The 27412-nt window shown below is 44.2% G+C and overlaps 2 long non-coding RNA genes across 4 annotated transcripts in view; one reads left to right on the top strand and one right to left on the bottom strand.

Moving 5' to 3' along the window:
• The window catches only part of LOC309515721, a 37945-nt gene extending 34527 nt beyond the window's left edge, over positions 1–3418 (bottom strand). For 2 of the 3 annotated variants that reach the window (XR_014212626.1, XR_014212627.1), the window contains exon 1: positions 3107–3321. This is a non-coding gene — a long non-coding RNA (uncharacterized lncRNA). The other variant, XR_014212625.1, reaches the window with a different exon arrangement.
• An 11425-nt stretch (positions 3419–14843) lies between these two features.
• LOC309515722 lies at positions 14844–27083 on the top strand. The gene is made up of 3 exons (XR_014212628.1): positions 14844–17628; positions 21864–22076; positions 23862–27083. It is a non-coding gene; the product is annotated as an uncharacterized lncRNA (long non-coding RNA).
• The last annotated feature ends 329 nt before the right edge of the window (positions 27084–27412 follow it).

The raw sequence follows: 27412 nt of genomic DNA, 5'->3' as shown, positions 1-27412 counted from the left end.
TCTGAAGGGCCAACACCTGTTCTAAGTACATAGACACCTTGCTTGTCTTAAAGTTTTTTCTCAACAGGATTATATCTTACACAAACTGTCTGTCCATGAGAAAACATGAAGTAGAATTGATATGTGAGCACTTACAATGTCAAAAAATAATGTGCAAATTTGACCCTTAAAGGAGAGTGTGAGAAATATTCACAATGAAGACAAATGAAGCAACTGGGATTCTGTGAGACTCAATGTACTGAGAATTAGGGCAGTGTTTCAGAGCACTCTCCTCAAAGACCAGAACTAATTCACTGCATCTGGCCAACTTTTCCATGCATCCCTTTCCTATCATATCTCAGGCTTCATAAGCTAGGCATTATTTTATGCAGAATGTGCCAATATTTTCAGCAATACTGATTTCTAAAATTCAGAGACAACATTTTCCATACTCCTCCTAAAGAGGCCCACGCCGAACCTGGAAGTGTTAGATAACTAGTGCCTAGTTGCCAATATCTCCTTTCTGGACATGGTGGTGGAGAGGATTGTAGCCAGTCAACTGCAGATATACCTGCCTGGATGAAGTGGATTATCTACAGACCCATTTCGGTTTGGCCTTAGGGCTGGGTATATTTACTGAAATAGTCTCCCTCACTGAAGACCTTTATTGGGAAAGGGACGAGGAAGCTCAACTCTGTCCATTTTCCTTGATCTCTCAGTGACTTTCAATACCATGGTATCCTTCTGAAAGGACTTGGAGTGGGGAGGTTTGAGATACTGCAGTGGTTCCACTCCTTTCTGCAGGACTCTTACAAGAGAGTAGCACTCAGGGACCACAGCTGAGAACCATGTAATTTATGCTGTGGGGGGTCCCTCAGGGACCCACCTTTCCCCATGTTTTTTAATAACCCACGGTCACCAAAACATGATCTAACTTAATTGGAAGCCCAATGTCAAGACTGAAGTAAGGTGGTTGGGGTTCCTGGTGTAGTTCCCAAGATAGTCCCTCCCCCCTCAAAGGAATTCGTGAAATAAAGCACGTACCGCAAAAAGTCTTGAGGTATCTTAAAAACTAACACATTTCTTATGTGGACTTGTTTTTAAAAAATCCCAAACATATGTAGGTTGACAACTCTCTGCAAGCCACAAACTAAAACATTCTGCCAACCTTGAGAAGCAAAAAGAAAGTCTGAACACGTGCACAAACTTAACAGTGCTTTCACTCAATTTCTGCCTTGGACCAGTCACCAATTCTCAGCATTAACTATCTTACACAGCTGTTATGAAGATACAGGTAAAGGGACCCTGACCGTTAGGTCCACTTGCGAACATCTCTAGGATTGCGCACTCATCTCGCTTTACTGGCTGAGGGAGCCAGCGTTTGCCCACAGACAGCTTCTGGGTCATGTGGCCAGCATGATGAAGCCGCTTCTGGCGCGAACCAGAGCAGTGCACGGAAACGACATTTACCTTCCCGCCGGAGCAGTACCTATTTATCTACTTGTACTTTGATGTGCTTTCGAACTGCAGGAGCAGGGACCAAGAAACAGGAGCTCACCCCGTCGCAGGGATTCGAACCACCGACCTTCTGATCAGCAAGCCCTAGGCTCTGTGGTTTAACCCACAGCGCCACCCGTGTCCTGAAGATACAGGAGGAGGTATAAAATGACCGCAAAAGGGGATTTAGTGCTTGTTGCACAAACATCACATTCTGATTCCTTTAAGCAGAGTGGTGCATCTCTGAACTACAAATACTTCTTTTTTCCTGCAGCCTGCATAATCCTCCCCCTTAGGACAGCACCAGGGTTTCAACCAATCTAAATCTGGCATTATTACCGCATGTTTTAGATCCACGAGTTCCAGCAGGAAAAAAACCATGCTTCCAAACATGCTTTATTCCCCACGCCATACATTTAAAGCACTCTTATACCACTTTAACAGTCATGGCTTCCTCCAAACAATCCTGGGAGCTATAGTTTGTCACTGAACTAGAATTCCCAGTACCCTTAACAAACAAATTCCCAGATACTTGGGGTAGCAAGGATGGCCTTATTAGAGGAAGGGGACCTGGGCTCATAGAACTCACTGCTTTGCTTGACAAAACATTGCAGGTTCAATCCCTGGCATTTCCAGTTTATAGGATAAGGTAGCAGCTGGTGCTGATGGTAAAGACAGGGAATTTGATGCTGGAAGGAAGAATTGTCTGACCTAGGAGAAGGCAAGTTTCCTGTGTTTCTAATAGCTCACGGTATCAATTTTTCAATAAAACCAATAACCATTGCTTTAATTGAACAATAAATAACCACACCTTTGCATATTGTTCATTGCTCAGGTAACTCCAGTGTTTACTGAGGGTTATTTTGTCATGGTGCCTTTCTGTTTGGGAGTGACGTCATCTGTCAGTGAGGCATGATCTTCCATTTAGGCAGGTAGCACTTCTAGGAGCCAGAGATGGAACCAGCATCCACACACACACATTTTGGCCATAGTTACACTGGAAAATCAGTTTCTCCTCTCTCATCCCCATTGCAGTCCCCAGTCATTCTCCTCCCCCCAATCCTTCATAGCCTCTAATAAGGAGCCCCCCCCCATGACTTCTCTCCCCCCTTGGCTAGGTTTTCTCTGCCCTTCACGTTCCACCCCCATCAAAGGGAGTGGCTGCAGCCAGAAATGCCGCTTTTATTTATTTATTTGATAAGGAAACGTCTGGAGTGTTTTGTTTTTAAATCTTTTATGTGGCCTCAGGGGGATCGGTAATGGAAGAACTGGCAGGAGGCAGGGCACGCTAATCGTCCCCCGCGATCCCACGCCGCCTCTTTCCGAGAGACTTTTCTGACAGGAGACTCAGGCCTTTGGGACGGGAGCACAGGAGTGCTGATAATTACTCCTGCCATCGTTAATTCGGGTACCATTTTTAAAATAGAGGGCCTGTAAGTTAAATAAAACCAGGAGAAGGCATGTATATAAAAATGGCAGGCTACAAATGTTCTCCCTTTGCCTAATTTGTTTTATAATTTGCTGGAAGCTGCCCAGAGCAGCTAGGGCAACCCAGTCAGATGGGCGGAATAATAATAATAATAATAACTATTATTACATACACACCCACCATATAATCTCAGGTGCTTACCCATTAAATTCAAACTGAAGAGTGGGCCAAATCCAGCCACCTCTGCCCTTTCCCCTCCTCATTACCTAAACCTCATTGTTTTCAGATTTGGTAATCCAGTGTTGTTTTTGCCTGCAGCTCAGTTCCTTCCCCACCTTCTTGTCAATATTTCCATTGACTGAGACGGCAACTGATGAGGAGCCAATCTATTACTAGCTTCCTTCCTGCTTTACTCACCCAGCATCCCTTTCCCAAGACCACACTCTCTCTCTCTCTCTCTCTCTCTCTCTCTCTCTCTCTCTCTCTCTCACACACACACACACACACACACACACACACGTCAGACCTTAGCAGATGTTCATACTAGCTTTATTTTGACAGCACACATGACACCATTCTGGCTCAGATCAAAGCCTTGGAGCAAGACTCAAGAAAAATAAGATTATTTTAGTCATGCTTTTTATTTTGGAAGGCTTGGGGCCAAATTCTGTTCTGTGTGAGCACTGCTTGGACCTTCTGAGGGGGCTAAAGATTCTGAGGATTATGTCAGAGCGTGTCTACACAATACACTTAAAAAACGGGTTTAACCTTCAGGGCTTTCCCCAAGAGGATTCTGGAGAACACAGTCATGTGAGGCAGGCAGAAGACTTGGCCATTTGGAGCCCTGCACAAACTACAATTCCCAGGGTTCTTTGGGGCAAGCTTTGAGAATTCAAGTGGCATAAAAGCAATTTAAAAGAGCTGCCCTCAGAGATATCTCCCATCCAGTTCATGCTTTTAATACTATTCATACAGTTTAAGTCAAGGATGCAAACTATTAAGTCACTCTGTGGGTCACACTTTAATATTTTTATGAAGTGGGCTACATCACTATATTAACCACAGAATTTTTGTTACAATTTTAATTCAGGGTTTGCCTTTGAACTCTTTCTCTTTTAAACCCTCTTTATTCGTGCTGCACTACTGTACTGTTGAACCACTCTCCTTATTAACCTCCCTCCTTTTTTCTGTTATCTCATATATTTCTAAGCTACCTTTGAAGTCTATAGCTTTAGCCTTGTTCTCTTGGAAGGGAATCCCATATGCAGTGATTTTTTTCTGGGAGGACGCAGGGGTACACATACCCCTAAACATTTTGTGAATCTTTTTGTACTTTTGTCCATTTACTGTATTTATTTTCTCCGATTTGAACTATAAAATGGTGATTTTCTTGAGTCAAAATGAGAGTACCCCTAAACATTTTTTTTAGAAAAAAAGCACTGCCCATATGACAGGAGCCACTTCTGAGAAGGCCCTGTCTCTAATGTCAGCTAGGCTATTTATTCACAGAGGCAGCCACACAAGTAGGGCCCTCTGAAACTGATATTAAAACAACTCGCCTTGTACTCTCTCTTCACTATTGCCAGTCTGCTCCCTCATCTGTTTCCCTCTTTTACAGCAACAGGTATCACATTTCTCTCTCTGTGTGTCTGATCCACATCACTCTCTCTTCTCCCTCTACACCACCTCAAGTCACTCTGTACCTTTGGCTCTGCTATGCTTATTATTTCTATTCTTTCTCTATCCCACATTTCCTCAGGCTGTGTACAGACCATACGTTTAAAGCACGACTTTTCTCCCAAAGAATCCTAGGAACCATTGTTTACCTCCACAAGAACTATGATTCCAAGCACCCTGAACAAACTACAGTTCCCATGATTATTTGGGGGAAGTCATATATTTTAAAAGTATGGCATGTATACAGCATCAGTCTCCTCTTTTAGCATCTTCAGCCTCCCCACAATTCACCTACTGGAAACTGCTTTAATATAACAGTGCTTAGGTTTTTCCAGTCTTGCAGCAATTCCTACACTGAAAGATATACCATAGATGGGTCATGCAAAACACTAGCAGTATCATAGTGTGCCTTTGAATCCAGGGCAAAAGCAACACATGCACTCTTGCTTCTTTATGCCCTATTCTTATGGGTGGGCCTTAGCTGTTCTCACACAAACAATGACTATTTAGAATTCTCCCAGGGAGTTGCATATTGGCAAGGAGGAGGTTGAAGTTGGCGCCTGGATCTGATGTTGTGCAGGCTTGCAGTAAGGTGTTTTATGGGGGTGACAATGGTTTCTTTCTCCTATGGTTCTGCATTTTTTAACAATGTGAAATAAAAACAACTGGGACTTGAAATATCACACCCTTGTAAACAGAAATAAGATAAGGGATCTGGCCTTGTATGAAGAAGCAGAGAATGGAACTTCCTCCCATCCCATTTATGCTAATCTCACACAGACAGGGTGTGATCTGGCGAACAGAGAATTGTGCTTGGATCTTGGATATTAAGACAGAGACTAGAATTACAGGCACTTCGTACAAGCCATCTAGCAGAAACCTAAGCTCTACTTTGCGCAGAAAGCTCTTGACTTGGGGAGTCGATAGCCATAAGTAACAAACCATATTCTGCATCTTTACTTATAACTATTTGGTGAAGTGCCCCAATAGTTCCACTAAAGTGTTGTGTCCAGTTGTGTCCACTTTCTTACTTGCTTCTTGACTTGCTGTGTTCCTGCCGTCCCATTTACCCAGACTGCTAACCTGACTGAAATGGTTGCCTGTCTTCTTCTCTGGCGACCGCTCATAGTCAAGTAAGATTGTCTTCCATGAATGGTGTGTCCGTAGGTGACTGTGGAGGATGTCAGATGGGGCTGTAGCTCCTCCCCCACCATTCTCACTTGCCCCCATACGCCAGAACTCAGATGTCTCTGCCACAATAAGGGCTAGAAACTTAAAATGTGCTAAAATGTAAATAAGGGGAAACCTTCCACTGCAAACTGCAAGGGAGCAGGAGGACAAGCAATGTTTCTCATTGTGATGTAAACAGTCCCCAAAGCATCTTATTTCTAGAGGGTGCCATTTGCCTGCCTCCTTTCTGCATCTCGCTGTATAATTTTAAACAATATTCCTCCATTCCAAAGCAGGATTTCATGTTTCTGGTGCAAAAATGCCCAAGACTGGGAGTGAAGTTTGCATGCTTCTTCCTGTGGTTGCATCCCTGCAAACCACCCATTTTATGCCCACTCCTGTTTCATGCAATAGTGTGCTATGGCTGTTGCAACAAACTCAGGTTAAGCCTGGAACTTGGTGGTGGTTGGATTTAAGCATTGCTTTGAGTCAACCACCAGGGGGAAACCTGATCAAACATTCTTCAGTGGATCCCCTTCCCATTCAGCAAAAGAGTTCAATTCCCTGCCCCTGAATACTTAAAAACACCAGTTCACACTGCCATATCCTGCTAGACGTGGCTTGTCCACCATTCAGTAGCCGGCAAGGCTCTTGGTGCTGAAAATAGTGTTTCATCTAATCTTTTAAGGGGGGTTGGGGAAATTATCCTACTTTGCAAACATATTTTTCTGGAAGCCACACACATTTCCAGTGGGTGTCTATTTGCTGTATTCCTATCAGCTTAGAGAACAGCCTGTAACCTCTGAGCCTGCCTGTCTGGTTATAAATTCCAGTCTGTTCCTCTAAGCTGAATATAGAGAGCAGCTGGCCGAAGCTAAATGAATAACACTGTCTCGCAAAACAATGGGGCCAGGCCTAACATGTTGCACAGGCATCTATTTCGAGTTCAGATATTTAAAGACCAAGGCAGCGTGACAGTCACGTTTACAGTCAGGGCCCAGCAGTTACAGGCAGAATGCAGACTTGGGCTTCAGACACAAACAAATTAACACCTTCAGCCTTGCATGCGTCAACTCAACGTAGTAAATGGAGTTTGCATGCAGCTCCACAAAGAATAGCCTGCTAAAGGTTTGGCAGGCACTTCTTAATTTACAGCATGGATTGTGCAGAGATATTTTCACTTGGCGGAGGAATCTTTCTGAAATACCAATTTCACCTTCCTTCCTTCCTTCCTTCCTTCCTTCCTTCCTTCCTTCCTTCCTTCCTTCCTGTTTTACGCCCTCATAAAGGAAATCTTGAAAACATGCTAATTTGTATGTATTTCTTTGTCTATCGCATTTGTTCCTCCAGGGAACTTAGGACAGTGTACAAGGGTTTATTCCTTCTTCATGCTCACAACAGCCCTATCAGGTAGGCTGGGTAGAGAAACAACAGGCAGAGCAGCACAATACATTTAAATCACATCTAATGTGCATTTAAAATGCATGACTTCCCCTAAAGAGTCCTGGGAGCTGTAGTTCACAGTATTGTTTGGGGGAGCTAATGTGCTTTCAATGTCTACTGGATATTCTTTAAATGTATAATGTTGGCTGGTCTCAGGTTGCCCAGTGGTGTAGGAAATGTACTCAGAACGAGTACTTTCAATTAATAATGTTTCTTTTAATACATCATAATATGGTATCTATCTATCTATATCTATCATCTAGTTGTAAGTTGAGACAAAAAAATGTTGCAGTAAGTGACAACAAACAAACATTTTGTAGCAATGCCAAAAATACTGCCTGAAGACGGAAGTGTGGGTCACCGGTTAAACTACAACTTTTTTCACAGGACTAGAAACACAGGCATGAACAAATAAGATTGAGTGGGAAGATTGCAATGGCATAGCTATAAGGTAAGTGCCAAAACTGGTCTTGTGAAGCAGTCCTGGTCTGAATCATCTCCTGCCAAACATTTGCTCCGCTCTGCCCAGAACATTATGCAGATGTTATATCCGCATGTAGTATTTTCACTTTCAAGGTGCATAGAGGTCACTAGTTAATCAGCATACCCAGAAAAAAGTCACATTCAAACTCATATCATGTGGATCTTTGTGCTAGATAGCTAGCTTGCTCATGTGGTTTATATTTCACTCTGTTTTGTCCCGTAGCTTCATTTTGGAGGAACATACTAGAAGCCTTAACAGCAAACATGTCCTCCTCCATCACTTCAGCCACTTCTGCATCCTGACCCAAAGGATGTTTACTTGGCAGCATTACACTGACTTTAATGGGGATTACTCCCAAGTAACTTAATTCAAGGTTGCAGCAAATACTTTGCAAATGGCTTGATATAAAGAGAAAGTGTTTGGCGCTGCTTTGGATCAATGCCTTCTGTCTTTGCCAACCAGATCTTATGACCACTTTTTTAGAACCAGTTGCCTGCAGGAGTTATTTGACCTAACTGCTCTCTCCAATACCATCAGCTCTTCTGTCCTGTTTATAATCTAATTGCTTGATGGTACTGTCTCCCACCGAGAACATTTCAGTGGGTATGAATCCCTCCAGCCTAAACCTATCATCCTGCTGTCCCTCTCTCCTATTCTGTTTTGTTACTCCGGTTACTTGGCTGGAGCCATGAATGACTCCAACTTGAATTAGAGCTAATAAAAGTCACAGAGTCTAGACACTGCTCTGTGCTCAGGCCAGAAGCTGCAGCACCATCTCCAGGCACAGCCCTCGCCTCTCGCAGAGCACAGAACATCCGTTTTCTCCAAGGCTTCCTGCATGGCCAATGGGGCACCAGTTCTTTATGTCCCAGGAAATGTACCAAAATCCCTTCTCAAGAAGCGACAGGCGACCAGGGGGAATATAAACCACTTCCACATTTCTCATATGAATTCCGGAGAGAGAAAACAAACCCTCAGACTGTCTAGCCCAGACAGGGGAGTGACATTCACAAAACTTGTTTGCAGGTGTGTCAATTCAGTTAGGTGACTTTTTCTGATCTCTTCTGTTACAGTTGCTTGGATCTGCCTCGTGGGTACACACACAGATCTCCCAGCTTTGCCTTCCAAGGCAAAGAGAGAAAACTCTGAATTATGCACAGTGTGCACTGACTCGGAGCTAAATTGGCTCCCACCTGCTACAAGTCCCAGGGAAGCATTTGGTGTTACTTGCTTATAAATAGCATACACCTCATGCAAGTGCTAAATTAAATTAGACTTAAAATATTCACACAGCCTACACCTGGTTAACTGCTAATGGAACCTAACGGTTGCAACATGAGTAAATGCTCTTTTTTACCTCCTCCTACTTCATGACTGTTTGCCCCACTCTTGTCAAACATGGTGATTATTTGTTTGTTCTGGTTGTAATATTTAAAGTTGCATTTTTGCTACTGTACTGGCGTAACTGTACTTCCAGTGACGGGCAAGCCAATGTAACGCCCTCTTGCTTTCTCACCCAGTTGAACTTAAAACTTTCTGTACAGGGAGTTGTTCCCATGGACATAATCACATGAAGGAACTAACATTTGACCAGTACGACCGATTCACAGGGGTGCAGCAGCTCATTTGCTTATTTCTTTGGGCATTTAAAGCCTACAAGAGCTCCCAGAATGGCATGCAACATGATAGAAAGCGATACATACAGCAAAAATCAAGCAACAGAAATTCAAAAAAACCCAACAACCTGAGAATGAAAAACCAGAGCAGAAAAACGCTTGAGCAGATCACTGCCAGGAAGTGGTATCTGTCAATGGAATCACACCAGGTCAGACTTCCTACTCTCATAAAGATGTATACAGGGTGATATTCTGCGTACGGTGTTTTTGTTTTTTAAGCATTTCGGATATTGCCTTATACTGAATCTGAGCTTATAATAATAATAATAATAATAATTTATTATTTATACCCCGCCCATCTGGCTGGGCCTCCACAGCCACTCTGGGCGGCTTCCATAAAAACCAAAAATACAATAAAATATCACACGTTAAAAACTTCCCTGAACAGGGCTGCCTTAAGATGTCTCCTGAATGTCAGGTAGTTGTTTATCGCCTTGACATCTGCTGGAAGGGTGTTCCACAGGGCGGGCGCCACTACCGAGAAGGCCCTCTGCCTGGTTCCCTGTAGCTTTGCTTCTCGCAATGAGGGAACCGCCAGAAGGCCCTCGGCGCTGGACCTCAGCGTCCGGGCAGAATGATGGGGGTGGAGACGCTCCTTCAGGTATACTGGACCGAGGCCGTTTAGGGCTTTAAAGGTCAGCACCAACACTTTGAATTGTGCTCGGAAACGTACTGGGAGCCAATGCAGGTCTTTCAAGACCGGTGTTATATGGTCTCGGCGGCCGCTCCCAGTCACCAGTCTAGCTGCCGCATTCTGGATTAGTTGTAGTTTCCGAGTCACCTTCAAAGGTAGCCCCACATAGAGTGCATTGCAGTAGTCCAAGCGGGAGATAACCAGAGCATGCACCACTCTCGCGAGACAGTCCGCAGGCAGATAGGGTCTCAGCCTACGTACCAGATGGAGCTGGTAAACAGCTGCCCTGGACACAGATTTGACCTGTGCCTCCATGGACAGCTGTGAGTCCAAAATGACTCCCAGGCTGCGCACCTGGTCCTTCAGGGGCACAGTTACCCCATTCAGGACCAGGGAATCCTCCACACCTGCCCGCCTTCTGTCCCCCAAGAACAGTACTTCTGTCTTGTCAGGATTCAACCTCAATCTGTTAGCCGCCATCCATCGGCTATTGTCTCGGGGCAACTCTGCACAGTTTGCAGGCCTAACTGGCTATTTCTGGAACTTGCTGGAGTACAAGTGCACAGGGTCTACTGATCAGCCTATCTACATGCTTAGTGACATTCTCAAAAGGTTAGAGAGACAGGATTCTACCTTGCAGAGAAGCATGTTGTTCTCCAGCGAGACTTGTTCTTCTACACCAGGGGTAGGCAACCTAAGGCCCAGGGACCGGATGCGGCCCAATCGCCTTCTCAATCCGGCCCACGGACGGTCCAAGAATCAACGTGTTTTTACATGAGTATAATGTGTGCTTTTATTTAAAATGGATATCTGGGTTATTTGTGGGGCACAGGAATTCGTGTCCCCCCGCCCTTCAAAATATAGTCCGGTCCACCACATGGTCTGAGGATGGTGGACCGGCCCACGGCTGAAAAAGGTTGCTGACCCCTGTTCTACACACTTGGTAAGTATGTATTTTATAACTTTTTAACTTTTAACTTTTTAACTTCAAGACTGGAGTATTGCAGTGCACTCTGTGTGGTGAGTTTGGAAACTGCACTTAGTGCAGAATGCTGACTATTAGCAGGCACCTTCGCTATATTGTTTTAGGTGCCTACTAACTTTAGCTATAGCTATAGATATTAGCAACCCTATCTGGGCATATAATTTAGTTATGTATAATTTTTTTCTAAATTTTGCTGATTTTCTCTGTATATTATTGATAATTATTTTACTATTTTATGTACACTGCTTAGAGTTTTTGACTGCAGTTTATAAAATTTCTTAAATAAATCTTTTTTCCAAATTACCTTTTCTTTTCTCCTTCTGTTTTTGTTTTTATTTAGATTAGTTTATTTTACCTTATTGCAGTATGAAAAAGCTTTAATAAAAGCACATTATTCTTAATAATAAATTTCTTACATCTGCTTGTCAGCATCTTGGGCTTGGTAGAGCCTTTCCTGATCTGAGAAATATGTAAATATTATGGAAGTTTGAATAAATCAAGCTTTCTGGAGAGAACTGGCACCCTTGACTTTCAGCTTCCTTTTTCATAGTCCCCTTATTTTTTGTCTTTATAATATTCCTCTTTGAATTTGCTGCCAAATGGTGGAGTCTCCTTCTTTGGAGGTCCTTAAGCAGAGGCCTGACAACCATATGTCAGGAGTGCTCTGATGGTGTTTCCTGCTTGGCAGGGGGTTGGACTCGATGGCCCTTGTGGTCTCTTCCAACTCTATGATTCTATTCTATGAAGCCAATGTGACTGTTTTGTACCCCCTTATTCACGTACGTATATACTGTATTTTGGAGCGGTATGATTCACCAAAACTTGCATCACAAACCAGGTCCTGGAACTCTCTTGGGATTAAGTATAGCAACTAGGATGGGTGCTCTTAACCAGACTTCTATCACACCACTTTCAAAGGATCTGCACTGATTAATGATTCATTCTCAAGCCCAATTCAAATTGCTTATGCTAACCCAGGGGTCAGCAATGGGCTGGATCGGTCCTGCCAAGATCCCTCTGTGGGCTGGATTGTGTGCACGCCCACAATTTTTGGCGTCTGTGTCTGCGCAGATGTGATTCCCAGCATCTGCGCGTGCACAGACACAATTTCCGGCACCGCGGAAGCGAATCCCTGTGTCGCACTGCGCCGGTTTAGCGCAGTGCATGAGCGGGCACTTCAGTTCAGGGGCGGCTAGTGGGCTGGTCAGACGACCTCCACGGGCTGCTTCTGACCCACAGGCCTTAGGTTGGTGACCCCTGTGCTAACATAAAAGGTAAAGGTAAAGGACCCCTGACAGTAAAGTCCAGTCATGAACGACTCTGGGGTTGCGGTGCTCATCTCGTTTACTGGCTGAGGGAGCCGACGTTTGTCTGCAGACAGTTTTTTCGGGTCATGTGGCCAGCATGACTAAGCTGCGTCTGGTGAAACCAGAGCAGCGCACAGAAACACCGTTTACCTTCCTGCCAGAATGGTACGTATTTATCTACTTGCACTTTGACATGCTTTCGAATTGCTAGGCTGGCAGGAGCTGGGACCAAGCAACGGGAGCTCACCCCGTTGCGGGGATTCAAACCGCCAACCTTCTGATCAGCAAGCCCTAGGCTCAGTGGCTTAGACCACAGCACAACCTGCCACCCTGTGCTAACATATAAAGCCCTAAATGTATTAGGACCCAAATATCCAAAGGAACAATTCATCTGCAGGGCAAGCCCTTATTGTGGTCCCAACACGAGGTGAAGTTTGAGGAGTGGTGGCATGTGAAAGAACCTTCTATGCAGCAGCACCTTGCCTCTGGGAGGACCCATCGCCAATCCTGCTAACTTTTCATTGGTTGGTGAGTACACACCTCTTTACTATGCTGTGCAATTTTGCAGAGAGAATACTACTGCCTAAGAAAATATAAGTAACAGAAGCAGAGAAATCTCAGGTGCCTTCATCTCAACTGGAGTTGTGTACAGAAGGCTTACAGTTTTCCAAATGTATATTCACCTGGGATATAGCCATCAAATTTGGGGAAGCTTGCAGTTAAGGAGTTCTGGGAAGGTAAGCAGGAAGGGAAAGGTTGGATGTGTTTTTTTTAAAAAAAAAGGTAAGGAAGGGAAACAATATTTGTTTAGAGTTACCATAATTATTGTATTGTTGTTCTACACACACACACACACACACACACACACACACACACACACACAGCATATACTAACACATCACTACATATTAATATTCCTGTGGTTGCAGATCTTCCACAGAAACAACTAAGTTTGAATGATCCTTCAGGTGCCAAACAACATGGATACTAACAGCCGATGTCTAGTGCTTAGGGCTTTGGAGATAAGCTTTTATGACGTTAACATGTAAATATTCCAAAATCTGGATTTATAATATAACTCACTTGCTGAATATGCATACCTGAAACATCTCAGCTATACCTGTCACTGCTAATTAGAAAAAAAAAGGTCTAAGGGGCTTAAATCTAAGACTACTTAATACGCAGAAAACTATTCAACTGTTATCACTTGAGCTGGGTACCTGAAGAATGTTTAACTTGTTGGTGAATTACTTAAAACTGCAGATTAATAACCAAGTCTGTCCTACTTTTCTGCAGACATGTGATGATCTGTGTAAACAGGCTTTCAAGCTACATTTGAATTAGGGTCTATTCAGAAGACCACCTAAATGGGTACTAGCTGCTAGAAAATAGTAGATCTATCGGCTCGCTGTACGAATCTAATGGCAGGCATTGTTTATGTAAACCATTGTGAACATCGTTTTTCAGCTATTTGTGTCAGTGCTCCAGAATCTGAATCTTCTGTATCATAGCAGGTACACAGAGCAGGTTCAACATAAACTGGGAACCCAATCTGCAGGTTCTACAGTTCCTTTGCAATGATTGCTGTGTTGTGTGAATGGACTCTTAAGAGCGAGCTCCCAGTGAACTTTGGAGGTGCCACATAAATGTCTGAGGGAGGCAGATGAAGGCCATCTCAGAGCCGGCTCCAGCTGGATATTTCTCTGCTCACAGACTCACACCCTGGGCAAATTTCCACCAGCTCTCTTCTGGGAATGATTCTAGGAGAGAAACAAGGAAAGCTGGTGGAAAAAAATCATGGCCTTCTCTAGCTCAACTGTCTCTTCCCTGCCCTCTCTGCCCTTTCTACCACCATGTGCTCTGTGGAAAGGATTCTGATGAATTGTGATAGTTTAATATTACTACTGTGATTTCATTAAAGTCTTTTTTTATGTTCCTTATAAGGCACCTTGGAAAGATTAGTGTCCTGAAAGAGTGGATATAAATAATTGCAATAAATAGGAGGAATGTTATCGATGCTGCTGCTAGGCAGGTTCATTTTGCCTCCCATATCCATTTGTGAGTTCTAGAAAAAAAGAACCCATTCAAACGCTGAGCAGCACAAGGTGGGTAGGAAGAAGGAAGGTTTGAAGATCACGCCAACCCAGCTTAAAATGAACTCCCACCTAGCCTCCCTACTGAATTCAAATAGTGCAGAAAAAACCCTAACAAAGTTCCTAAAATAGACTCTATTTAATAAATAAAGCAAACTGGTTCTTGAAGTCAGCTTAACCTTACTTCAGCAAGTTTGAAATAGTATCCCGGCAATCACAGATACGGCATTTCAAAGTTTGAAGTGTCCAGCTTGACAGCTTCCCAAAGAATGGACATGTAAAAGTGAATAGAAATGGGGCTTTTTTCTGGGGGGATGCAGCGGTACTCATACCCCTAAACATTTTATGAATCTAATGGGAGAAGAAATAATTTTTTTTAAAAAAAAGTTTTAGTTTCTTCTCTCGCATGGTGAATTGTCATTTTCATTGAATAGCATGGTGAATTGTCAGTTCTGTTGCTACCCCTGATTTCCTGTCACAATGTTTTCCGAGTCTCAGATGGAAGCGAGTGTTTAATGTGTGAAACAGTGTGGATGTGTGGTGTTTTACTAATGAAAGTTTGGCCTCACTGAGGGGCAGTATTTCAATATGAGTAATGCATGTTCGGTGTACTTTTGTCCATTTACTGTATTTATTTTTCCTGATTTGAACTATAAAATGGTGATTTTCTTGAGTCAAAATTAGAGTACCCCTAAACTTTTTAAGAAAAAAAGCACTGAATATAACACACAAAAATACTGAGTGTTGCATATTTCCCTAAAGCTCAGTATGGAGAGAATCCAGAAGTAATGCCAATGTTCAAAAATTGGGGGCCAGCCAAACTGATTCCCAGTCTTTTAGTTTCTGTTTTCTGTGTTTATATTCCTGGCCAATAGGGATCCAAAATGGCAGCAGAGTTCAGTTGGTTCTTTCTTTTGTTTCCCAGTGCAAAGATTTTCAAAGTGACATTATGGGAACATATGGGAACAGAGGCCACAATCAGACAAACCATTACTTCAGTTTTAACAAATGCACTTTAAAATGGCAGGACACTTTGAACTGGCTGGACACCGAGGAAGGGTAAAGGGATCCTGGCGAGGGGTGTAGCCAGGACTGGTATAGACTGAGACAAGCTGAAGATGGAGAAGGGAAGGTTGGGGACTTAGGAGGTACTCACCAGACATCAGAGGATATTGCAGGGACAGCTGACAGTTCAGGGGAGCCAGGAGAGGGGGACACCTCACCAGAACAGAGGTGACTCCATCTTCACAGGCACAGCTGGCTCTGATACACCAGGAACAGCAGGAAGCACACTCCAGGAGACTAACTCAGGCAAGGAAAAAAAGCCTAGCTCACTACTGGACTAGGTGGAGATCATGGGCCTTGTTAGTTCTGGGATTAAACTCAGGGCAGGTGAGAATCACATGCTTCATTAAGATGAGAGACACAGCTACTCAGCTGGAGCAAACTCAGGTGCAGCAATCAAGATTGGGAAGGATAAAAAGGAAGCAAGGCAACAATTCTACTTCTACTCAGCTTCCTCTGTTGATGAACTATGGCTTGGCTGCTTTGCCCTTGGGACTGTGTCCCTTACCTGCTGGCACACCAGACTTCAGGATACCTTGTTGCCTGAGTACTTGTTTGCAAGAACACTGCAGGGTTAGAGACTGCATTTCATTTTCTCCGCATGCTGCTGTCCTTCGTAAAGAGTGTGGCTATTGCACTACAGCAGCCTGGCTGGGTCTGATGGGAGTTGTAGCCCAAAACGTCTGGAGGCCCTCAGGTGTAGAGAACAGCCAATAATACCTAGGGCATCTCTATACAAAAAGTGGTTTACAAACAATTTCCTTTTCCCAGGGAACTCTGGGAAATGTAGTTTTTTAGATGAATTCAGGGGGACTAGGAATCTCAGCATTCCCACTTAGCGACATCTCCTAGGATTCTTTGGGGAAAGCCATGCCTGTAAGCTCGTATAAAACCAACAGAAGACTGGCGATAAGTCTCCTGAGGATAAAAAAGCACCATGTATTATTCCTTTTCTTTTAAATTTCCCATTGTTGCTGCAAAAACGGTGTAAGTGCAGGTGTGCATTTGAGTGAGTGAAACCCCTGGCTGGCCACGTGCTCATCCGAATGTGTTTGGATCAGTGAGTGACAACTTGTACAGGATTGGCCCTGCAGTGAAGCCTGACCACCATAACCACTGTGGCCTCTAAACACATTCCCCACCCAAGTGTTATATCCTTTAATAGACAATTCTACATTACAAGGAGGCAATGCATTTAAATAAAATCTGCACCTGCTAGTTCAGAAACATAGGTGCAAAAGTAGACATTTAAAAAGAAACTGAGTGCATCCCATCACAGCGGAGAAGCCTGTGGCCGGGTGATTTGTGTGCCTGCTCAGTCTGCTGTCCAGATTCACACATTCATGGGCCTCTCCTGCTCTCCCTTCTTAGGGTTGCTTGGACTAAGCAGCCTTTCCAAAGGACAAGGCCTTCAGACAGAGGACAGTCCTATGTAAAGTAGGACGGACAGTCCTACAAAAGGTTTACTCCAAAGGCCTGTTGCCAAGGCGATGGGGGTAGCCGAGCAGCAGTGCCGAAGCCTTATGGCCTGGGCCCCATTCACAATGGGTCGTAGAAAAGGCCACGCAAGCGGCTTCGGCCTATAAAACGCTTTTGGAAGCAGAACTGCTCTTGGCTCTCCTCTTGCCATAGTGCGGCTCTGCCCTCCCGCAGTCTGAGATTTAAAAGCCCAATCTGGCCCAGTGTATAGAACCACCAAATGGGGGAAGGGCCCCTGGGGATAGATAAATAATGGACTCCAAACTCCCCTCAGGCCCCTTTTATCTACTATTCAGTTTGCTGAGAGGAGGTGCTGAAAAGAGCCTGTTCATATTCAGATGTCTGCTTTTGTCTTGATGTTCTAATTTAGGGTGGGCCCAGTTAAACACTTGAACGCCCTCACAGGCCTCTGCATTGCCCAGAGTGAGATGCGCTCACATTCAAGGAGAAAATGTTTATTTTATTTTATTTATTTTTTTAAAAAAGCAAAACAAAACAGAAACCCTAAACTTCAGCACAGACCTAGCAGCTCACAGTGTTTACGCACGATCAAATATTAGGCTGACTTAAATTGATTCTCCTTCTACAAGACAGTAACACCTGAAGTTCTCCCCTCCCCTTTTTTCTTTTGGTAAAAGGGCAAGGATCAGGAAGTTTTGCACAGCTATGGGAAACAAAAGTGTATCAGTTCAGATAATTTCTACACAGGGGTATAGTTCAACTGAGAGCATTATTTAACATGCCACATGTATCTACTGGAAAAAAGGCTTTCAAAAAAATCTAGACTTTATTTTTATGTTTTAAAACCTAGAGTTGGACTCTTGTCTCTCTGCTTCTTGTATTTTAGTGGCAGATCTTCTGATAATTGTAAGAATCAATATGATCTTAAATTCTGTTCAGTTTCTTCAGGCTGTTGTGCATCATCATGGCATCAAAATGCAGGCATGTCTGAAGAACATAGAGCCTGGAGCTGCAGGGTCACCTTCATAGGCAAACGGATCATACTGTGAAAGTGGAATGCCACCAGGTCTCCTGATGTGGATTAAGGAGTGAAAGAGCTCCTATATCTCACAGCTCATGAATGAACAGGACACAGGGAAAGAGGGAGGGGGGGAATTCAAAATATCTGATGGAATTTCTTAGAATTCTATGCAGTCTGAATAGCAGAAAATAGGTTTCTTTCCTTGTGCTACCCACACATCATCAACACAATGTTTTCTTTTTATTTCCTTGCCTCCTTGCTTTCTGTTTCTCCTTCAAGCAGAAGAGTTTCTCCTTCAAGTCACCAAAATATTAAATTCCTGCACCACAGTAACTCAGAGCATGACCAGCCCTGTTCTGTGAAACAGTATCCAAGTTGAGAAATGGCTGGCACCCACTATACACAGATGGAACAAGCAATATATGTTGTTGAATATTGTATGTAATTCCAGACTGAGTGACTGTATTCGTAAAAGGTAAAGGTAAAGGTACCCCTGCCCGTATGGGCCAGTCTTGACAGACTCTGGGGTTGTGCGCCCATCTCACTCAAGAGGCCGGGGGCCAGCGCTGTCCGGAGACACTTCCGGGTCACGTGGCCAGCGTGACATCGCTGCTCTGGCGAGCCAGAGCCGCACACGGAAACGCCGTTTACCTTCCCGCTAGTAAGCGGTCCCTATTTATCTACTTGCACCCGAGGGTGCTTTCGAACTGCTAGGTGGGCAGGCGCTGGGACCGAGCAGCGGGAGCGCACCCCGCCGCGGGGATTCGAACCGCCGACCTTTCGATCGGCAAGCCCTAGGTGCTGAGGCTTTTACCCACAGCGCCACCCGCGTCCCTGTATTCGTACTTAAGCCTTATTTGGCCACTCTAAACAGGGTTAATTGGAATCATTCATTACACTATAAATTAAAATGTGTATCAGCTGGTAAAGAACAACTTCCTCTTTTCCATTGGCCTAATCCCAAATCTGACCATCTATTATAGTCAGTGCCATTCAATTTCATCTGAACAGATTTACACAGCACACAGCTGGCAATCATATAACACCTACAATTTTTTGTGCAATTTTTAAATGTATCCTTGTTCATTGAGTTTACCCCAAAACTGAAAAGGGTTAGCTGTTCTCCTTGTTTCTCGAGCTAACTGGTTCAAGAAGAGATACATAACACAGAGCAGTGTAATATGGATATTATAATGCCAGTTGCTAAGGTAGACAACATTTGTTGTTAGATGCAGCATAGTCACTGGATAATACTGAGAAATGACTGATCCATTCTGATTGTTACCGAAAACAGAGTGATGGGAAAAAAACAATAATATTGCAAGCCGTTACATCCTCTGGCTGTTTGACATTGTACTGGACTTGCCTATGGACCTAGAGACAGCTAATGAAAAGATACATGAATTCTCCTAACAAATTTTTCAAATGCTTAAAAGATCTTTACTCCAGAGGCAAATGTGGATAGAGCCAATGCCAAAAATAGATGGTACAACCCCTTTCCCCACATTTTTGCCTACATGAAAGTAGGCCATGGACTGCATGGAATTAAGCTGAGGTTGCTCACTCCTGATTTGATTTAGCAGGGTTTTTCCCACAAGAATGCAGACATGCCCACCAGTTTCCTACAATACTTCTTGAAGAATCACAGTGGATATTGTTTAGTGTCTGTTTAATAGATTAAAGATCCTAACAGATAAAAAGTCAGGAGGGAAAAGCAAGGGTTGCAACAGCAACAACAAAACCATATTCTTGGATTCCTCAGCAGGAGCTGGCTGGCGGGGTGAGGGGTGGGGAGGCATTTTAATTACATCTCTAGCAAACGGAGTGCTGCTTTCATGAAGTTTCCAAGCTGCTCTGCAGTTTGTTCAGGTGACAAGCAAATGTCTGAGCAGACATATGGCGAGGTGAGGAATCAGTCTGTGTGGGTTGAAGATAACACTGCCAACTCACCTTCTGCCACTGCTGGGCAATTAAGGCAATTCAGCATCTCAGTGTGTTTTTCCTGGATGTTTACAAGTGAAAAAGAAAGAGAATACTTGCAAAGTCTGGGTGTGCTTTGATTGCTATTGTGGTGCTTCTGCACCTGAAAACTGTGCAGTAAAATGGTCTTGGGAAGCTGCAGACATTAATTAATCCTGTGATTTCGAAAATGACTAGGCAAGGCCCCACAGTCCTTTTGCATGATGAAATAGTAATCTGAGAAACATAGGAAATATACTAGGCCAGACTTTTTGACCACGTAGCCCAGGGTTAGGAAAACTTTTTCAGCCCACAGGCCACATTCCTTGCCTGGCAATCTTCGGAGGGCCACACGCCAAACTTTGTCAAGTGAATTAAAATTACTGTGGGAAGTATAGGGCAGCTCTGCTATTCAGGTATTTAGGACTGTCTTAGATGATGCGATCTTTGAAGTCTATCGATCAAGATGTGGCTGGCTTTTCTTTAATAACTAAGACAGGGGTACAGCAAACCTTTTCAGCAGGGGGCTGGTCCACTGTCCCTCAGATCTTGTGGGGGGATGACTATATTTTGAAAAAAAAATATGAATGAATTCCTATGCCCCACAAATAACCCAAAGATGTGTTTTAAATAAAAGTAAACATTCTACTCATGTAAAAACTGCTGATTCCTGGCCCGTCTGTGGACCGAATTTAGAAGGCGATTGGGCCTGATTTGGCCCCCAGACCTTAGTTTGCCTACCTATGATCTAAGATATCCACTATACAGTAGAATTACTTTTTTTGTTTGTTCGTGTTTTACACTCCAATTTGATCTCTCAGTTGCACAGTGTTTGGAGATCCTTATTTGCTTTCCTAGGGGAGACTGTCATCAAAGCAGGCGAGAGCGAGGGAGAGAGAAAAAGGGTAAAGAAAAATAAAACACCCGTGATAGATTAACTTTGGTGTTTAGGGCAAGTTTATCACCTTAGGGCATGAATCAAAGAGTAAAAATAACATTTTGCCTACGGTAAATCTTTTTGGAAGCGAATTAAGATGGCTGCTGTGAAGAAATGCATTCAAGCTCTTTTAGCAATTACAGCAACATCAGGAGCAGCTACTGCAGGGACCGTTTGGGGCACACAATTTCCCCTTCCCCAAGGTTCTTCATTCATAGTAACTGGAATGGAGAGATAATATTTGCCCCGCAGACATGACACAGTGAGTCAGTTTTACAGGGCATCGCTGCTTGTCCCTTTGCAACTGTGGGTTGAGGAAGCTGCTCCCCAGTGCCTTCCAGCACTCTCCCACAGCTGGAACAATAACAGCCTATGCCCGTCTGGCTAGCCTGGATTATAATCCGGCAGCAGCCGTGGAGGATCTCAGGTGGAGCTTTACATCATCTTCTAATGTAAACAGCATTGTATGAGAGCCTGACAGTCCCCCAGGATTTCCACTGAGCAGTGATTGATGCGAAAAGGGATGGAATTGCCATGATTCGGCATCAGTCACAGTTCTCTCTTGGCTCTAAAGCTGACCCTGTTAGCACAGTCTGACTTGGATCATTTGTCTCAGAAGTACCGAGGGATTTTAAAACAGCTGTGGATTCAACCATTTCAAACGGGAACATACTTCTGGTTTGTGGTAAGAATAAACATACATCATATGCTCTTCAGAGCCCAGGGGCTCCTCGTTCTTGGCTTGCTTTCCGGCTCTCTCACTCTCTTTCTCTGCTGCTGCTGCACTTTCTCTCTGCTATTCTCCCCCTCCCCCCCCCGGCTTGTTTCCACTGCTTTCAACTTACGCCCACCTTTGTCCTCGCACATCTTCCCTCCCCAAATTAATATACTTCCCTTTCCATCTCTTCTGATATAAGTGAGCAGGTGGGTGGGAGAAGTGTGTCCAAACTCGAGAAACAATTGTGCATTTGGCTGTTTTGTACATCTAAGGCAGGTGGTGTGTCTTTGGGGTTCTGCTTTTTTGTTTTGGTTTTCCAGCATCTTAAACTAGTTTCCACTTTGAACAGCATCCAGGCAGCGCAGCAATGAAAGAGATGCAGTAAAGTGCAATAAAGATGAAGCCTGTCACTCCTGCTGCACTTCTAGTACGGCTGGCTTCTCAGAAGTGGAAGCTTTCAGCGATGAAGAAGAGGGCATCTCTGATGCTGCTGCTCTGATTATGGGATTCCCTTCCCGCAAAGGCTCACCTGGTGCCTAACTTAAGAGCCTTTTGAAACCAGGTGAAGTCCTTTAAAAAAATGCCATTGTAACCAATTTCTGGGTTTTACATGCTGTTATGGTGCTTGCACTCATTTGTCGGGATGAAATTGAATGCAGCTTATAAAGTTTTGATTCAGTGTTCTGAAAATGTTCTGTGACTGGGAACCCTAAACACACAGGGTTCCCAATTTATTTATTATTTATTTATCATTACAATTTTGTCCAGCTTCTCTGAGGAGCTCAAAGTGACGCACATGCTTCACCCCCCACCCCCACTCAATTTTATCCTCACAACAACTCTATGAGGTTGGTTTTTAAATGTTTATGTTTTATTATGTTTTTTATAAATGTTGGAAGCCGTCCAGAGTGGCCGGGGAAACCCAGTCAGATGAGTGGGGTACAAATAAATTGTTATTGTTATTGTTATTAGTTAGGCTGAGAAACTGTGGCTGGCTCAAGGTCACACAGTGAGCTTCATGGCAGTGTGGGGATTTGAACCCTGGTTTCCCAGATCCTAGCCTGACACTCTGGTCACTACAGCATTACTTGCTCTTTGCAAGGGAGACAGAGTTCGGTCCTTTCAGACCTTCCCTCCTAATGTGGAAAGACTGTGAATGGAGGAGACTGTCACATGTGACCTGCACCCTCCCTCCATGGACAGAGCTTTTAAAAGTACCTGGATAGCATTACCTGTGCCTTTTCTGTCAGAAATGGGATATACATTCACCCCAAAGGGCTTTTGATGTATAACATATTTTAGCTTGACAACTGCTAGATTTTAATGTGTAACATCTTTTAACTTCACCACCACTGGCTTCCATGGTGTTGATTACAGTATAACAATCTGTGACATTTGTATATGGCAACATCATAGTGTTTTATCCTTTTGCTATAAGCTGCTCGGGATGCGGGTGGCACTGTGGTCTAAACCACTGAGCCTCTTGGGCTTGCTGATCAGAAGGTCGGCAGTTCGAATCCCCGTGACGGGGTGAGCTCCCATTGCTCGGTCCCAGCTCCTGCCAACCTAGCAGTTCGAAAGCACACCGAAAAGTGCAAGTAGATAAATAGGTACCATTCCAGCGGGGAGGTAAATGGTGTTTCTGCGCGCTGTTCTGGTTTCAGTGTTCCGTTTCACCAGAAGCGGCTTAGTCATGCTGGCCACATGACCAGGAAAAACTGTCTGCGGATGAACGCCGGCTCCCTCAGCCTGTAAAGCGAGATGAGCGCTGCAACCCCAGAGTCATCTGCAACTGGACTTAACTGTCAGGGGTCCTTTACCTTTACCTTTTTTTAATATAAGCTGCCCAGGCTACAATAGGAGAAAAGCAGTATATCCATTTATATTATAAATCAGCTTCCCATAGGTCAGCAGTACCATGGTTTACTGGGAATGCGATGTGATAAACTATGACTAGGCCTCGAATGGAGCCTGCTGCAGTAGTGTGTGTGGTTAGACTCACCTGCTCAGGTCACCTGGAGGGGCAAACGCCATAGCACGGCGTCTCTTAGTTTCTCCTGCACAAAGGGGTCAGGTTCATGTGGATTAAACTGTAGTGGGGCCTAAGGCATGTAGTATTGGGGCTGTCAAAATATTTCACACGCTTCAGTTTCAGCAGGTTTCTTGGGAGCCAGCATACAGATTTCTGCCTGGACCTCTACAGGTGTGAATTAATATGCCTGATTCGCACAGGTCTCTTCCAATTCAGATAATCTCAGGATGCCCTGCTCCACTGAGATAAAGTTACCTGCTTCCATCCGCTTTCCCAACTATTTTTCCACCTTCCGTCTCTTTATTTCCTCTGCAGCAACTTCATCCCAAGAGACATCTGCTATGAGGAGCGATAAACTGAGAAACGGAATAATTACCACAGCTTGCGCTGTCTCAAACAACCTTCGGTGCTCACATTTAAATTGCTGGCACGGAAAGCCAAGAACATAACAGGGTAAAACAAGTTCCCAACCACATCTGCCCCAAAGCGAATGTTTCTTTGCCACATGAAGGAAACTGAAGCTTTTATTTACAGACGTCCTCCAGCCGGTGTTAAATGAAGCCAATCTGGTTCCCAGGATATGATTCTACTGTGTTAAATGATGGGAACACTACTGTGCCTTTCTCCCCATAGAGGACTCCGTGGCCTATTGGAGAATTGCAAGTTGGGAAGGACTGACTTGGAATCCCATTTTTCAACGTGAAGTGGCTACTTCCCACCCACCCCTCTGAAGTTAGCCCCGGAGACTGTGTGGGATGATCTGTGGGCTTCTGATCAGAGGGAAAGAATGGCAGCAGTTTTATTCCAAAACGCAGCTGTGGATTAATATCACAAAGAAGAGTTTAGCCGGGCTTTTTTTCTTTTCTTTTCACAGTTCATTCACATAATGAATGTGAATGTCAAGACACCTTCATCTGAAGTCTGAGCGCTTTGGAACAAAGCAAAACAAAACAAATTTAGTGGAGGTGTCAAGTTTCAGGAACGCAGGAGTGGAGGTGGCGAAAAGCTCCACACAGGCTCAGCAATTGCTTTCTCTTCCATCATCCTGCCTGGATAAAATATGACCACACTCCTGTCTTCTGCTCCACCCACTCCCAAAGGAAGAGACGGTTGAGAATGTCTACAGCTTCGGCGCGTGAAAGGGCTGCAGTTTCTATGAGACAAGCTGTATTTTCTAGGAGGGGGGGAGAAAGAGCACCTTTTAGAAACTAACTTGGAGTAAGTTTGAGGTAAGGAAATTCTCTGAGCCCTTCCGTAGTAGCCCTTATTAATATAAGCTTGTAATATTAGCACAAGGCTAAGCATCCAGTTTTCACTAATTCCCCCTTTGTGCTGCAGCCTCTTTGCTATATGCCCTACAAAGAATCCCCCAAGCCACAAGAACAGCTCTTGTTAGGGGCATGAGAGGCTGCAGTGGGTAGGATGCCTTGCCAGAAATCAGATATGCACCTTGCACAAGCAGAAATGTAAAACCCTAGTGCAAAACCAGTGTAGACATCGCTGAGACAAGAGTGTGAACATGCTGGGAATGTGGAAGGCATTGAGGCGTTGCTCCTGATGGTGGTAAATTGCCCACTTCTCCATTGTCTCTTGAGACAGTCGGATCTCAATAACAGGAGCGCACAACCATCCGTGGTCACAACTGATAGCCTCCCCCCCCTTTATTTTAAGTGTTCAAAGCACTGATGAATTCTGACAACCAGAATGTTCACCCTCATGTTGCAGGCGGCACCAAGAAATGGTGACTCATCTAAGGCAACAGGGAGTTTTCGGCAGAGGTAGGATGTGAAACAGGAAGTTCCCGTCATAGGTGGCATCCTTAGGACACAATTAGACAAGATAAGCAGGAGAAGTGCAGTCAGCTTTCCTGAATGTTTTAAAGAAGCTAAATGCACCCACATAGCAGAACTGTGCCACTGTGGAAGAGGAGGTGTTAAACATCCCCCTTCCAGTTTCCTAGATGTAGTCTTTGCTGCATAGGTGTTGGGGGTTAATTATATTATCTGAAAGGAAGCGAGTGCAATCAACTCAAGGAGCCGCCAGGGGAGATTTTTTGTGGGGGGAGATAGATCCAAAATGCTTTCCTCCCAAGGGGCCTCTGGAGCCATCCTGTAAGGCCACCAAAACTTTAATGGGCCTCCTACTTTTGTTACTGATGGAGGGACTGTTAGCACTTCCAGTGTCACTGCAGGTAACATTTGCACAGACAAGTAGTTCAATTTCACACCTGCCCTCCATTCTCTTTCTTATTGGCTATGACCTGGTGTACCTGAGACATTCTGCAAACAACCACAAAGGAGATCAAAAGAATTGATGGTATCTGTGCTGATGAGGCACCGGGCGCAGGGCACTTCTAGCAGCCCAGGAGCCATTGCAAGGCAACGCTTTCCTGCCCTGCTCAGAAAAAATATAGTTACATCGTGAGCTCAAAGTAACATTGGAAGAACCACACTGTAGCTCCTTCCCAAACCACTGTCTCTTCTTCAGGAGCAAAGGTAGCATGGAGGTTTGCAGGGGAGGAATAAAACACATTAAAATGCCTCTAAAGTCAACAAATAATTACTCAATTTAAAAAGTATGAAAAACCTAAGTGGCCATCCTCAACCCCAAATTCAATCCGATCAAGTTTTGGTTCTGGAAAGAGATGGAAGGGAAGTCCAGGCCAGAGCCTGGGTGCCCACAGCTGACAAAGTCCTATCTCTGGTCTCCACACACTTTTCTTCTGAAGATGGTGGGGAGGGGACATGGAGCAGGGCCCCCAGTTATGACTGCAGAATATGGGGCAGGTTCTTTGGGGAGAAGTGGTCCTTCAATTAGTTTGATGGGAGAAGATAGGTTTCCACAAAGGAAGTTTGCCTGGTGCCTAAAGGTGTATAATGAAGGCGCCAGGTGAACTTCCCTGGGGAGAGCATTCCACAGATGGGGAGCCACTGCAGAGAAGGCCCGTTCTCATGTTGCCACCCTCTGGGCCTCTCGAAGAGGAGGCACATGAAGAAAGGCCTCAGGAGATGATGGGTACAGGTAGGTTCATATGGAAAGAGGCGGTCCTTGAAGTATTGTGGTCCTGAGCCATTTAAGGCTTTATAGGTCAAAACCAGCACTTTGAATTGGGCCCAGAAACTAACTGGTAGCCAGTGCAGTCAGACCAGGATCAGTGTAATATGCTCAAACCGTCTACCAGTGAGCAACCTGGCACTAGCTGAAGTTTCCGAACCGTCTTCAGAGGCAGCCCTAACCTTTTACCTGGCAGTAGCCTGACCTGTAAGAGATGGTTTATCTTACTGGTCAGTTCTGTCAGCATATTTCAACAGATTACTACATAAATTTGAGAGCCTTCTTTCTGCATCTGGTCTCTATTATTTACAAGCTTTTAATTCACTGAGTAGTTCTGCCATGGACTTATCCATTACAAAATACTTGGCAGGTCGTTGCATTGGAAAGGTGTCAGCCTGTGGCCAAAGTTGCAGGGGGAACAAACCCTAATAATAAGTTGGTACCTGTAGGAGCCAGGCCTGTTGCCTTTATAAAATAATCTTATTCTTTAATCACAAATTGTTTTATAGGCTTCTGCTAGTTTTTGTTTATTATTTTAACAATGGTAAATACAAGGTGGATGGGGAAACAGGGAATAAATATGTTAAATAAACAGTGCAGCAGGGGAACCCCAAATTTAGTATTGTGCTACCTGGCAAATCAGCTTAGCTATTCCAGTTATTATGGAAGATATCAACAAACCATGCGTTCATTTAGAATCTGAACAGATAGAGGGGCTTCCCTTTCATGCCCTGAGAATAAATTCAGAAATAACCCACATATAGCTAATCATTTTCTCCAGTGTTTCTGTGTTGACAGCGGTGGATTTGGCA

This window comes from Podarcis vaucheri (genome assembly GCF_965113315.1).
Source record: "Podarcis vaucheri genome assembly, chromosome: 12".
NCBI classification, from domain to species: Eukaryota; Metazoa; Chordata; class Lepidosauria; order Squamata; family Lacertidae; genus Podarcis; species Podarcis vaucheri.
This window is presented reverse-complemented; position numbering and strand designations above follow the sequence as displayed.